The sequence below is a fragment of the Eleutherodactylus coqui genome, chromosome 1 (assembly GCF_035609145.1).
Source record: "Eleutherodactylus coqui strain aEleCoq1 chromosome 1, aEleCoq1.hap1, whole genome shotgun sequence".
Classification (NCBI taxonomy): domain Eukaryota; kingdom Metazoa; phylum Chordata; class Amphibia; order Anura; family Eleutherodactylidae; genus Eleutherodactylus; species Eleutherodactylus coqui.
This window is the reverse complement of record NC_089837.1, coordinates 500,311,880-500,325,412: the sequence shown is the minus strand read 5'-3', so window position 1 is coordinate 500,325,412 and position 13,533 is coordinate 500,311,880. Positions and strand designations below refer to the sequence as shown.

General features: G+C 44.2%; 1 protein-coding gene across 2 annotated transcripts in view; it reads right to left on the bottom strand.

Moving 5' to 3' along the window:
• GRM5 (glutamate metabotropic receptor 5) overlaps positions 1-13,533 on the bottom strand; it is a 281,050-nt gene that overhangs the window by 1,891 nt on the left and 265,626 nt on the right. The window lies entirely within an intron of this gene.

Below are 13,533 nucleotides of genomic sequence, written 5' to 3'. Positions count from 1 at the left end.
CAATCCAAAATTCACATGTACCTCCAAATGGTACCAATAAAAACTACAACTTTTCCTGCAAAAAACAAGACCTTACACAAAGAAAAATGTTTTGGGTCTTAGACTGCGGCAAAGCAGAGTCAATTGTTTTTCTCTAAAAATGCATTTTTATTGTGCAAAAGTATATAAAAAAAATCTCTATAAACTTGGCATCAGAGTAATCGTGCGGCTCCAGATAAGAACATTATCATCTTATTTTTACCAAATGGAGAACACCGTAAAAACAAAACCCAAATATAATGGTGGAATTTTTGGACCTTGCCGCCCCCCAAAAAACCTGCATTACAAGTCTTTCAATACATTATATATAGAGTGCTTCCATTAAAATATACAACTCCTCCCTAAAAAAGATACGGCTATGTCAACAATTTATGGCTTTTGCAATACGATTCTGAAAATCACTTAGTCCTTAAGGCACAAATTATAGGCTGGTCACAAAGGGGTTAAACTGTGTCAGAGCAATACTACTGTATGTGTGTTTGCACTAATTGTTGGTAAACTGGCATAGTAGACCACTTACTGAATTCTTCATAACTACTTACACACCCTATTTCAAAGGATATAACCATGAGGACTATAGGGTGGTAGGCAATGGCACTGGAATAATGAAAGTGGAGCAATAACTTGTAATACCTTGGATGTCCACATGATAACCTGGAAATAGTTTGTAGCATGTACCTTAGTTACTCCCCCTTGGTTAACAGAAGAAATTTGTATTTTTGGTAGTGTTTTTTGGGGAGGTTTCAGTTGATGGCCTATCATTTAGATTCCAGGACCTTCATTGATAACCAAAATGAAGTGCAGTGGTGGCCTACCATAAAGCTAGGCCATCAATTATACATTCTGGAAACCTCTTTAAAGGGATCCTCTCGTTTCAGGTCACAATTCTGTTGTGGGACAGGAGGGGAGGAAAGTATATTACCTGAATTACTCTCCTCTGCTCTTCCTCGGATCAGCTTATTTTGGGTCCTGTTTACAGACATCTAAGATGGCTGCAACAATTTTCTAACTACCTAATCCACACTGTGCACTGCTCTCTGGTTGGCTAGTGCTGATCATGTGAGCATCTATAGCCAATCAGAGAGCAAGTAAAGAGCATTGGTAGTCTAACACTTCCAATGCACTGTGGATGATTAGATAGTTTGAAGATTGTGTTGGCCATCTTGGATGGCCAAAAACAGGACTCGGAACTGGCAGATCAGAGAAGAACAACTAGTTCTCCCACCACCCCTTCCGGGCCTGAGAAACAAATTTGTATCAAAACCGGAGCGTCACTTTAAGGCTCACTTAAAATTTATATCAGAAGACTCAATATGAACAAAAAGGTGTAACAGGCTTCCTGAAGCAGAAGGCACGGACGTTAATTTACGACAACAGAAAATGGATTCAGTTATGCGTCTATAAATCAGTCCTTGTCATCCATTCCCCATTTGATATGGATTTTGGAATTCAGATACTCCATATATCACCAATGAGTACACCACCACTAGTACTATGGATGTCTAGTTTAAGGCAAGGAACTAACAGGATCTCAGTATTTTCTACTAGACCACTAGAAGGTAAGAGCTAGACAGTAGGAAAGAAGGAAACATGAAAGGGAACATGATTACAGGACATACAACGCTTGCGTCATACCGCTTCATACACTTCATACTTACCATAAGAAACCCATACTTGAAAGAAAAGAACAAAAAAAACACAAAAATTTACATAGAATTACAGATATAGAATAACATATTTTTTGATATTCTCCAATGTAACCTCGACACACAACCACTTTCTTGTAGACAGACAGCACAAGAGACACGTTTTACATATTTTTCTCCATTGGATGTTGGAGTAGTAGTGAAAATGGCTGCTTAGTTTGGAACATAACGACAGGTACTTACCACTTTGAACAATGCCTTTTTGATAAAGGGATTCCCCAAAAATAAACTTGCTGAAGGATTTGCTGACGATTGCATGTCATCGATTAAATATATTCTGCAAAGGAACCTGGTGGCATTTGTTCCTTACGTACCTCAGGAGCACCAACACATGAAAACTTACATCTAGTATTGAGTGAACAGGATCTTGTGTATAGATCCGGGGTTTACGATAGCACCTACCAGTCAGAACTCCTATACCAACACAGAACTCATAACTAGGAAGCAACAGAGAAAAAAGAAAAGAGAAAAAGAGAAGATAGAAAGATGGGTGGAAGGGGGAGAGAAAGGAATACAAAAGGAAAAAGAACTAAGGATAGGGGTAAGAAAAAAGGGGGTGGGTAGGGGGAATTAGTAATTAATAGGGGTATTCCTGCAGATTTGTGTAGTGAGTAGAGTGAAAGAACCTTGTTAATCAATTCCAGGCCAAAGGCTGCTCAGCTTAGTAGGTTTTGGAAAGCTGGGGAGTCTTAGAACAGGGCAGCCAATGGAGCTAGCACTTATAGGGGTCAACAGAATCCTCTGCCACTGTCTCTTACATCCACTTGATGTGATTAACATTCTGCACCCATTCCACATTTGATGTTGGGTGGGAGCAATCCAGTGCCTCGGAATAACTGTCCTGGCTGCAGCCAGGAAGTGTTGGTGGAGTTCTTTTTTAATAGCCGAAAAAGCTCCAGTAATAATGGAAGTGAAGGCACGTTGCGGAGTATCAGAGATTTGATACTATACTTGGAAAACAGTGTCAAAGAAGGGTTGAAGCAGGGGACAGTCCCACCAGATGTGAAGTATAGTGCTTCCGTTAGAGTTACATCGCCAGCAATTTCCAGAGACCGCCGGATAGATCTTCTGCAGAGCAGAAGGACACCGATACCATTGAGAGAGCAGCTTGTACTTATTCTCCTGTGCCACGCACGCCAGAGGTCATTTGTGAGACAAAAGAAAAGCTCTAACCCACTCTGCATCTGTAATGATCACTAGCAGCTCCCTTTCCCAGGACCAGAGGTAGCGGGGTCTTCTCGCTTTAACAATAGCTAATAGGAGTTTATAGATTTGTGACAAGGAATGAGCTGGGATCAAGGGCCCTACGAAAAGTCTCTCAAAGTCCGTGAATGTCACAGAGAAGTGAGAGGAACGGGAATAAGTACAAGCTGATCATGCAAGTCAGCACTGTGGTAGTGTGGTACAGCCGAGGGTCGGGCAACCCCTCCAATTGAGGTTTTGAGATGGGACAGAGTTTGAAAGCTGAGATGGCTTACCTGTCAGAGTATTTTTAATGACTTCTGAGACTCCAATTTTGAAAATTCCTCTTAACATGACACTTTGGTGGAGTCAGGAATTGTTGGGAGGGCTGTTTGCATGACATAGGGCGTGATCTTAGCCTGAAGTGGCTCTGGGGACAGTCGTCAAACTGCTCCTTAAGATTGTATAAATCTCATGAATATTCTATGAAGATTTCTGAAAGCTTATGGGTATCATATTCATCCTGTCCACAAGAATTTTTAATTTGAGGGATAAAAGTTTGGGCTTTATGGGCTTGGCTAACACCCGACTGTTTTTATTGGAGTGCTCATAGAAATACCTCTTAATACGACTACGAAACCTCAAATATTTTTGGTCCACCGATGATTTCAGCTCTTCCCTAGCATTGAATGGATCATTATAAATGGGCAGGGAGGCATTGGTTTTGTGGACTGCTTCGAGGCATCGGATATCATTAAGGAGAGAGGAGATTTTAAAAGCAAGCTCCCTTTTCAGCCTAGTGCCATGTTTTATGAACGCTCCCCTAAGAACACATAAGGCCTCCAATTGGACAAGAAGAGGCATATTGTCAGTGCAATTGGTGGAAATAAATTCCTCAAAACATTTTCATATGTCCGACAAATAGACCGAGTCCTTCAATAGATTATCATTAAGACGCCAAGTCCATGGCCCAACCAGGAAGTCTAGTAACTCCAGAGAGAGAAGTACTAGAGTATGGTGGGACCACAAGGCATATCCGATCTCAGAGGAGGGTCCCCAGGTCAAGGTGTGGTGGCATAAGAAAAAAAAATCCAAGGGATATACATCTCATGAGTCAGGGAATAATAGGAATAATCTCTGACTCTAGGGTGCAGGATCTGCCATACATCCACTAGGTGGAGGTTGTGCAAGGAGCACTTAAGGGAGCATAATTAGAGGGATGGGAAGTGATGCATAGTAACTGAGCATGGGTCTAAAGGAAAGATAAAGCCTCCCCCACTACAATGGCTCCTTTCATGAAGCTAGCAAGTTTCTGTAACAAGCTCTGTCACGGTGTCTCAGTTAGGGAGATACCAGTTGGCCAAGGCAAACAGAGAGTTCCATATTTTTAGTCTAAGAAAAACAAACAGGCCCTCTGAGTTGATAATGGTGTTCATTACCTCATGATGTACAGCCTTGTGGATAGCAATCAAAGAACCTTTAGACTTCACATCTGGATTCGTGTTATGAAACCATGAGATGTAGTATCTGTCACAAATGGTGGGAACATGTCCTGTCCGAAAGTGGGTTTCCTGCAAGAAAATAATATGAGCTCTCTGCTTATGCAGTTGATACAAAATGTGGTTACGTTTTTGTGGAGTGTTCAACCCCCTCGCATTGAGCGAGCAGCTTTTTAAGGTGCCCATCGAAGATAAGAGGAATAGAAAAAAGGGAAGGGGTTAGAAAAAAAAACTTGGAAGGCTAGGGGTAGGATAAAGGGGGGGGGGGGGCAGAGAGAAGAGGGTTAGTTTAGAGGCAGCTTTAGAGAGAAGTGAAAGAGAAAAGGCAGGTTCATTTTAAAACAGAGAATGAGGCTCAGCTAACAAAGTTGGGGGTAATTCAAGAGAAAAATAACTGTGTTTCCGGGAATGGACTGAAAAACCTCAATTGGGAGACAGGCTTTATATGGGAGGAGCCACCTTCCAGATCGGAACCCAAATACCTGCTAACACCAAGGTCAGTGTACCTATAAGGTTATATGCAATTATAACAACAACATGCACATATTCAGAGAAAACTATAAAGAAACACTAATACTCCCATGAAGAGCAATCAGGACAAGGTAATGAATGAGAAGGAATTAAGGAAACTGTTCCCGAACCCCTTAAGGAGATGAGAGTACCCTGGCACAATTAGAGACCCCATGAGGGAGATATATTAATGGATGTAGGCCCAGAGGAGGAGAAAAGATTGATTGAGCCCATCAGAATTTGTAGAACCCAACCCAGAACAGTTATCCCTCACCCAGGAAAATCCCCGCCCATGCCAAGATGAACTTCAAAGAGAAACTCTTCACATGATAGAAGGCAAGGCTGGGGAAATACAAAAAAAGTAATAACCTGCAGTAAAACTTGACAACAGTAAGCACAATATAGTAAGTACAATTAGACTAGAAGGGATGACTGCGGCCGGTGTGGTAAGTTCTATTCAGCTTCTCAAGGCATCAAAGGGCTCGATATGTAGAAGTAAAGGCTGGGGTAACCAACTTAAAAGGTGACACACCCCAATCAATCATGAGATGGTATGGTATGCAATAGTCAACAGAGGGAAGTTTTAAAGAATATAATACATATAATGACGCGAGTACACCACAGAATGGAGTAGGTGTCTGGGTCAGGTCTGAGTCACTATAGAATATGAAACTAAAAAGAGGTGAAATAGCTTTGAAGCGTATCCTCTTGAGGGGCATCACAAATGATAATAAACAGAAACTTTCACTGATGGAGGGCTGGTTACAACCTGGTCCATTGTGCCCTGGGATCAGACTCTTCTTCATCTTGGTTTTCTACGTGGAGACCACAGGGAGGTGGCATTCATAAAGATGGCCAATCAGGTACAGTAATAGCTGGGAGGCTAAGGGCGACAGAAAAAGAGATCCCCAGGGTGATGCAGCACTAGCAGTCAACCTTCATGGCCAACTTGCAGGCAGAACGGGGATTTTCAGGAGCATGCGCTGTTCCACTGTTGGAGCTTCTAGCAATGGCCCCAGAGCACTGCATTTTTGAAATGTGAGTCGAGAAAGAACAGGTAGCAGTTGCCAAGCTTTTGCATGGGGAAGCACCATGCTCAGAGGACATGATCTCAGCTGAAGATGTCCTGTTGAAGATCTCTGTCAGTGATAGCAATGGGCAGATAAAATGGACTCCAGAAAGTCGACTTGTGAAGCTAAGTTAGTTAGGGAGTGTTGGGGGTGGAGACATGTTCCTCAACCTGCTGTATTTTGGAGGAGACAGAAGTCAGTTCAGAATTATAACAGGTATCAAGGCATGAGATGTAGGCTTCTATATCTCATATCCTCACGAGTAGGCATAGATCTTATGTGAGAGCTCAGGTCACGGAACTCAGCCAGGGATTCCCTCGGGTTGTGGGACCGCAAAAGGTATAGAGGCAGCCACATGTAATGGCAGTGGTGATGCTCTCTCAGAGACCAGCATACCTGGGAGGACAGAAACCAGGAGACTGGTACTGTCTGCGGGGCCTGATGCACCCCAACTGGGCCCTCTGGAATAGACAGAGTACTGGAGGTTGAGCCCTCTGGCACAAATGGGGACAGTATGTATGACCTGCTGGAAGAAGGCTGAGGGAAGGAGCTCTGCAGAGCAGTGGTCGGCGTCTCGGCATGTCGTGGCACTGTGGCTGCAGACACTGCGGGAGAGCTAGGCTGTATCTCTGCTAGCATTGGGAGAGCACCAGGAGCAGGCCTATGTCACATGGGCAGCATCCACGGTGCAGCTGCTACCGACGGGGAAGGAAGCAGAGGCAGGTTGCAGTGTCCAGGATCTAGAAGGGCTGGAGAGGAAAGCTGCTGTGACGTGGAAGCCACCTGGTGGAGAAGGCAGCATTCTACAGAGGTGAACTGCCATGATAGGTTTGGTCCAACAGGTTGCCAGTCACTACTGTGGGGGTCATTATCATTGCTGGGTCTTTTGTGGGAGTCACTATCATTACTGGTGCTGCTGTGTGGGGGTGACTATTATTGCTGGGGCTACTGTGGGGGGAATATTATTCCTGGGGCTACTGTGGGGAAACTATTATTGCTGGTGCTACTGTGAGGGGTCACTGTTATTGCTGGGGCTACTGTGGGGGTCACTATTACTGCCGGGGCTACTGTGGGGTCATTATTACTGCTGGAATCTCTATGGATAGAAATACAGGGAGAAAAAAATAACAAAATCCTGATAGGGGTTTTCTATAGGCCTCCAAAAGCAACAGAAGAAACTGAAACCTTACTATTAAGGCAGATAGAAGAGGTGTCAAAGCGCAACAAAGTAATTATGATGGGAGACTTTAATTATCCGGAAATAACATGGGAAAACAAAACCTGCAAATCTCATAGGGGTGATAAGTTCTTGAGAACAATTAAAGATAATTACCTTACCCAACTTGTGGGGGAACCAACGAGAGGGAGGGCCATTCTGGACCTAATACTAACTAACAAACCGGACCAAATAACGGGGGTACAGGTTGAGGGGCACTTGGGAAACAGTGACCACAATATAATCAAGTTCCAGCTGTCATTCAATAAGAAGCCTTATCAGGGAGCAACAAATAAACTAAACTTTGATCAGCTTAGAACTACTATCGGTAACATTAATTGGGACAACATCCTCAAAAATATCAGTACAGAGAACAAACGGGAAAAGTTTAAAAGGATCCTAATCACCTCACGTGAGCAGTTTATTCCCTTTAAAAATAAAAGAATCGCAACTAAAAGGAAACCAATGTGGCTTGACAAGACGGTAAGAGGGGCAATAAATGAAAAGAAGAAAGCGTTCAAACTACTAAAGCAACAAGGCAGCGAAGAAGCGCTAAAATCGTACCGGGAAAAAAACAAAATATGCAAAGATACGATCAAAATTGCCAAGGAGGAGGCGGAAAGACTGATCGCCAAAGAGAGCAAAAACAACCCAAAACTATTTTTCAACTATATTAACAGCAAAAGGATTTGCACTGAGAGCGCTGGCCCTTTAACAAATAATGCAGGGCAAATCATTGAAGATGATGGAGGGAAGGCAAACCTATTAAATAGTTTCTTTTCAAGCATATTTACGAACGAAAAGGAATTGCCACATGAGATGCAGGGGAATAAAATGATCCCCTCACAAAATATGTCATACCTAACACAAGAGGAGGTGCGGAAGCGATTACAGAAAACTAAAATCGATAAATCACCAGGCCCAGATGGAATACACCCAAGGGTACTAAGGGAACTAAGTTATGTGATAGCTAGGCTGCTATATCTAATATTTGTGGATACTATCAAGACCGGGGTTGTACCATTGGATTGCCGTATTGCCAACGTGGTTCCAATTTACAAAAAGGGGTCCAAAAGTGAGCCTGGTGACAGGCCGGTAAGTCTCACTTCAGTAACTGGAAAAATATTCGAAAACAACGGAATAACTCCTCACCAGCATGGATTCATGAAGGGTCGATCTTGTCACACCATTCTGATCAGCTTCTACGATGAAGTAAGCTCTAGGCTGGACCTGGGAGAGTCTGTTGATCTCGTATATCTGGACTTCTCTAAACCATTTGACACCCTGCCGCACAATAGGCTGATATATAAAATGAGGCAGCTCGGATTGGGTGAAAACGTGTGTATCTGGGTAAGGAACTGGCTCAGAGATAGAAAACAGAGGGTGGTAATAAATGGTTCATACTCTGATTGGGCCCCCGTCGCTAGCGGGGTGCCACAGTGTTCAGCATCAGGCCCCATTCTGTTCAATATATTTATCAACGACCTGATAGAGGGGCTGCACAGTATAATATCAATATTTATAGACGATACAATAATATACAAGATAATCAATACAACGGAGGACAATGTGCGGCTACAAACGGACCTAGATAAGCTGGGGGCTTGGGCAGAAAAATGGCAAATGAAGTTCAATGGGGATAAATGTAAGGTTATGCACATGGGCAGGAGAAACGGATGTCACCAATATACACTAAATGGGGTACTGCTAGAGAAAAGTGATCTGGAAAAAGTCCTGGGGGTACTAGTGGATTATAGATTAAACTGGAGTAACCAATGCCAGTCAGCTGCTGCAAAAGCTAATAGAGTCTTGGGATGCATTAAAAGAGGTATAGGGGCGAAGGACGAGAACATTATCCTCCCACTATATAAGGCACTTGTCAGACCTCACATGGAATACTGTGTACAGTTCTGGACACCGGTGCTCAGGAAAGATGTTACAGTACTGGAGGGGGTTCAAAGACGAGCAACTAAACTAATACACGGAATGACGGGACTGGAATACCCAGAGAGGCTATCCAAACTGGGATTATTTACCCTGGAAAAAAGACGGCCAAATATGTGATCAAATAACTGTGTATAAGTACATGAGGGGACACTACAAGGATCTCTCCTATGATCTGTTTATATCCAGGACTGCAACGGTAACAAGAGGGCATCCGCTATGGCTAGAGGAAAGCAGGTTTCATCGCCAACACAGAAAGGGGTTCTTTACTGTAAGAGCACTTAGACTGTGGAACTCTCTGCCGGAGGAAGTGGTGATGGCAAAATCCATAGAGGAGTTTAAAAGGGGACTTGATGTCTTTCTGGGGAGGAAGGATATTATAGGATATAAATATTAGGTTAATTGTTAATCCGGGTTACAGGTAGGTAGGAACTATTAGGGGTTGATCCAGGGAACAGTCTGATTGCCATTAGGGAGTCGGGAAGGAATTTTACCCCAAAAAGACTTAGTGGTTCCTGCCTCGTGGGTTTTTTTGCCTTCCTCTGGATCAACAACATAGGAGGATAAACAGGCTGGACTAGATGGACATTGTCTTCATTCGGCCTTACATACTATGTTACTGAAGCCACTGTGGGGGTCACTATTACTACTGAGGCAACTCTGCATGTGGCAGCATACCTCAAGCTGACTTAAGGTATGTTTACAAATGGTGGAAATGCTGTGGAATGTCTGCAGCGGAAATTTCTGCAGCAAATTCCGCATCTAAAAAAACAGTCAAAATCTGTACCATTGGTGCAGATTTTGACTGGAAATCAGCCACGTATCCGCAGCTGATTTCATACTATGCAGCGCTCCCCTCACCTCCTCTGAAAGCTTCCCGCTGTCAGGGCTCCCCAGCTTCTGGTTCCCAGTGGCCTGGTCAGGTGCGGCACCGCTGTTCAGGTGATGTTGGTCAGGTGAGGCCACTATAGCCCGCTGGGGAGCGCTGACAGCAAGAAAGCCTTCGGAAGAGGAGGTGCGGGGGAGTGCCACATAGTATGAAATCAGCTGCGGATATGAGGCTAATTTCCAGTCAATATCCGAACCAATGGTATGTATATTTTTTGGATGCAGAAATTGCTCCCTGTCTTTTTTAACCGGCACTGTACTTTTTATAATGACAGAGGTAAAATCATACGTTGTGATAGCCCCCGCCCCTGACCACACCCCTATGTTCCGCTTTGACCCTGGGAAAATCTGGTCACCTTAGTTAATCGTTACCTGGGAAAATAGGGAAAGATAAAAATGTGTTTTACATGTTATGATGGTTTGATCTCTTTCAATATCCTCTTTGTACAGGTTGAATAGATGTCTTTATAGGAGTTGGTGACTGGAGGATCAGAGTCTAATATAGAAGGATAGAAGATTCTCCGTTACTTAGTATTGTTTAGTGTAGTTGCCCCGCCTCTCAATTCTCTTAGGTCTACGCTGCTGGAAGACCCCAGAAGGTTATTAAAAACCCTTGTACAGTTTCAGAAGCTTCAGAGAAAGGAGAGCACATGAGGTGGAGCCACAAGTGCAGACAGATGGATATGGGAACGTTTTCAGCCAGATTCCTGAGCCTGAGGAAGGACAAAGTGCCAAATACAACGTTGTTTGAGTCTTCTCATGGCCCCAGTGCAAAACCAAGATAAGCAATACAGGGATTTTGTATCTTTAGTCCCCACTTTTGACAAAATTAAGTTTGGGTGGACTCATACCTGCGTTGGAACCTCCCGTCGGAGGCTCAAAATACCAGAAGAAAAAGTGCTGCATGCAACGCCTTTTTCTTCCGTCAGAAATGCAGGCAACTGAGCAGAAACCAAACTCACCCCATTATAGTCAGTGGGGTCTGTTCAGAGCTGTTTGGTGCCGTCCTGACATGGAGCCATTCAGCCACAGGGATTCCCCTTTCCTGCTCCCTGAGCGGAGTAGGAAGACGGAACCTCGGGGGCAGGTGTAAAACCACCCTTTCTGACATCTAGAGCTCCTTCCCACTGGGGGACCTGTTCCAACGCTACACCACGACACTGTTCCCAGGAGCAGAGGACAGCACATAAGATTGAGTCCCCATCATTGTCTCACTGTAGTTCAGACAGGGGTGAGCCAGAGACTTTAGCTACCATGACACAAGTCCTCCTGCCCAAGCTTCGCTCTACAAATGCAGTGAAGAAGCCACAGCATTCGCCCGAGTTCCACAGCCTCTTTAGTCAGCTGATCATCAAGAGCCCCAAGTGGCAGTCCCCAACTAAATGGATATTGATGACCTGTCCTAATAATTGGTCAACAAAATCCTAGTGCTCTCTAAAAGCAAACCTTTCAGGTGAATTTCGGCTGCCATATCTGGGATATGATAGAAAGAGAGAAGCTGACCTCTGTGATATGCAGGTTTTATGATTTGGAGCATGAATTCTGAGTAAAATGAAAAGTAATTCTTGACAGGACTCTTAGGAGAGACAGTAAGAGTCCTGATTCGTCGCCCACACAGGACGATTGACAGCCTTCTCACCACACATTGACACTACGAAAGCTGTCAATTATCCTGTATGGAAGAGTAATTGGGATTCTCACAGACTCTTTTTTGGATATAATTGTCCATAGTTGAGCTATGAGTTGTGTCAAATTGTTCACAAGGAAGAAATATACAAAATGTTTTTGGTTGATGGTCAGAGTTATTGGGGAGATCTTAAGGCTACTACTATGAATACTGAACCTTCCCATAGGCATTCAGTGCATACCCTGCATGTATACTGTATGTATGGGAGGGAAGGATGGTTTATAAAATGGTACTAATGGTCTATTAGGCCTCCTTCCCACGAACGGATTTCCGCTGCGTTGCCCGCAGCTATTAGGTTCTATTGAACCTAATAGCTCAGGGCACACGGTGCGGAATTCCACCGCGGAATTCCGCACCGTGAAATCTCCCGTCCTCACCCGCGGCGTGCTCTATTTGCCGCGGGTGTACGCGCTGACGGCTTCCATTGCAGTCAATGGAAGCCGTCCGTTCACGCTATCTCCCGCTGTAACACAGCGGAAGATAGCGTGAAAACGCTTTCCCACCTACCACCGCCGCCACGTCATGTGACGCGGCGGCGGTGGGCGGGGAAGCGTGATGCGGGAGCGAAGAAGCCGGATCCGCTGGTAAGTATGGGGTCTCCGGGGGGCGCCATGACGGGCTTCGCCACGGAATATTCCGCGGCGGAGCCCGTCATGCTCGTGTGCAGCCGGCCTTAGTGTAAGGAGGAAAACGGAAGCCATACAAAGTTTTCAAATGAGAAAGTCCTTTTAAAAATGTTTAATTAGCAAAAGTAGTTGACTCATCAGTTATTCATTAAATTGATTTTCCAACATTAGGAAAAATGTGACAAGGGCACAAAATAGCAAAATAGAAGGGTAATTTTTTTTCTTAGAATTAGGCAATTAGAATTCTGTTTATATAACCCGGAGTATTCCTAGGGCAACCTCATAACATAAACTAATAAGGGTGCTTTCACGCTCGGCGCCATTATTGCGCACCCAATTCTGCAGCCAATTTCGTCACTGTAAATTCTGCACCAAAACCAGCAAGACTCACTGCAGATTTTAACTGACTTTTCAATTTCACACCAACTCCGCCTGCAGATATGTGGATTTTGGTGTGGAATGCGGAATAATTCCGCCCGTCTGTAAACACCCTAAGGTACACTCACCAGTCAGATGTCCTCCAGGTCTATCAGCTGCTCTGGTACCTCCCACTCCGGGACCAGGAAGCTGCTGCAGTGGTCATGTGCCATTTATTGTGCAGGTGACTGCTCAGCCAATCATAGGCTTCAGTGATGATTGTGTCATAAATGTTATGGAAGACTGTGATTGGCTGAGCAGTCACATGCACAGTGCAGCAACTGCAGCAACTTTCTGGTTCCGAATTGGCGTGGATTGGAGTGACTGGGGTGGACCCGGGTGACAACTGACCAGTCAGGCCCACTTCACATGGGTGCTGTTTAGATCAGAGCTCTGTCTGAGCTTGTAATTGAGTGAACTTGTATTTTCATGCACCACAATTGCTTATTTAAGTCAATGGGTGCATTAATAAAATGGAATGCACTCACATGGTGTGCAAGTGTACCTCATGTATTTTATTCAGGCAGCCATTGACTTGAATGGGAGTTTTAAATGACAGCAATTGGGCCACCTTTCTTTTTTCACGCCTATGAAAAATGGATGAAACTTGCGTGACACTCGCGCGTTAAAAATGTACAAATGCAACAAAAACGTAAAACCAAAAACTAAAGCGCTCATCCGCCTCACAGTGAAATTGGCCAATTATTCACTAAATCACACTCGCCCATATGAAGGCCCTAGTTTGTCAT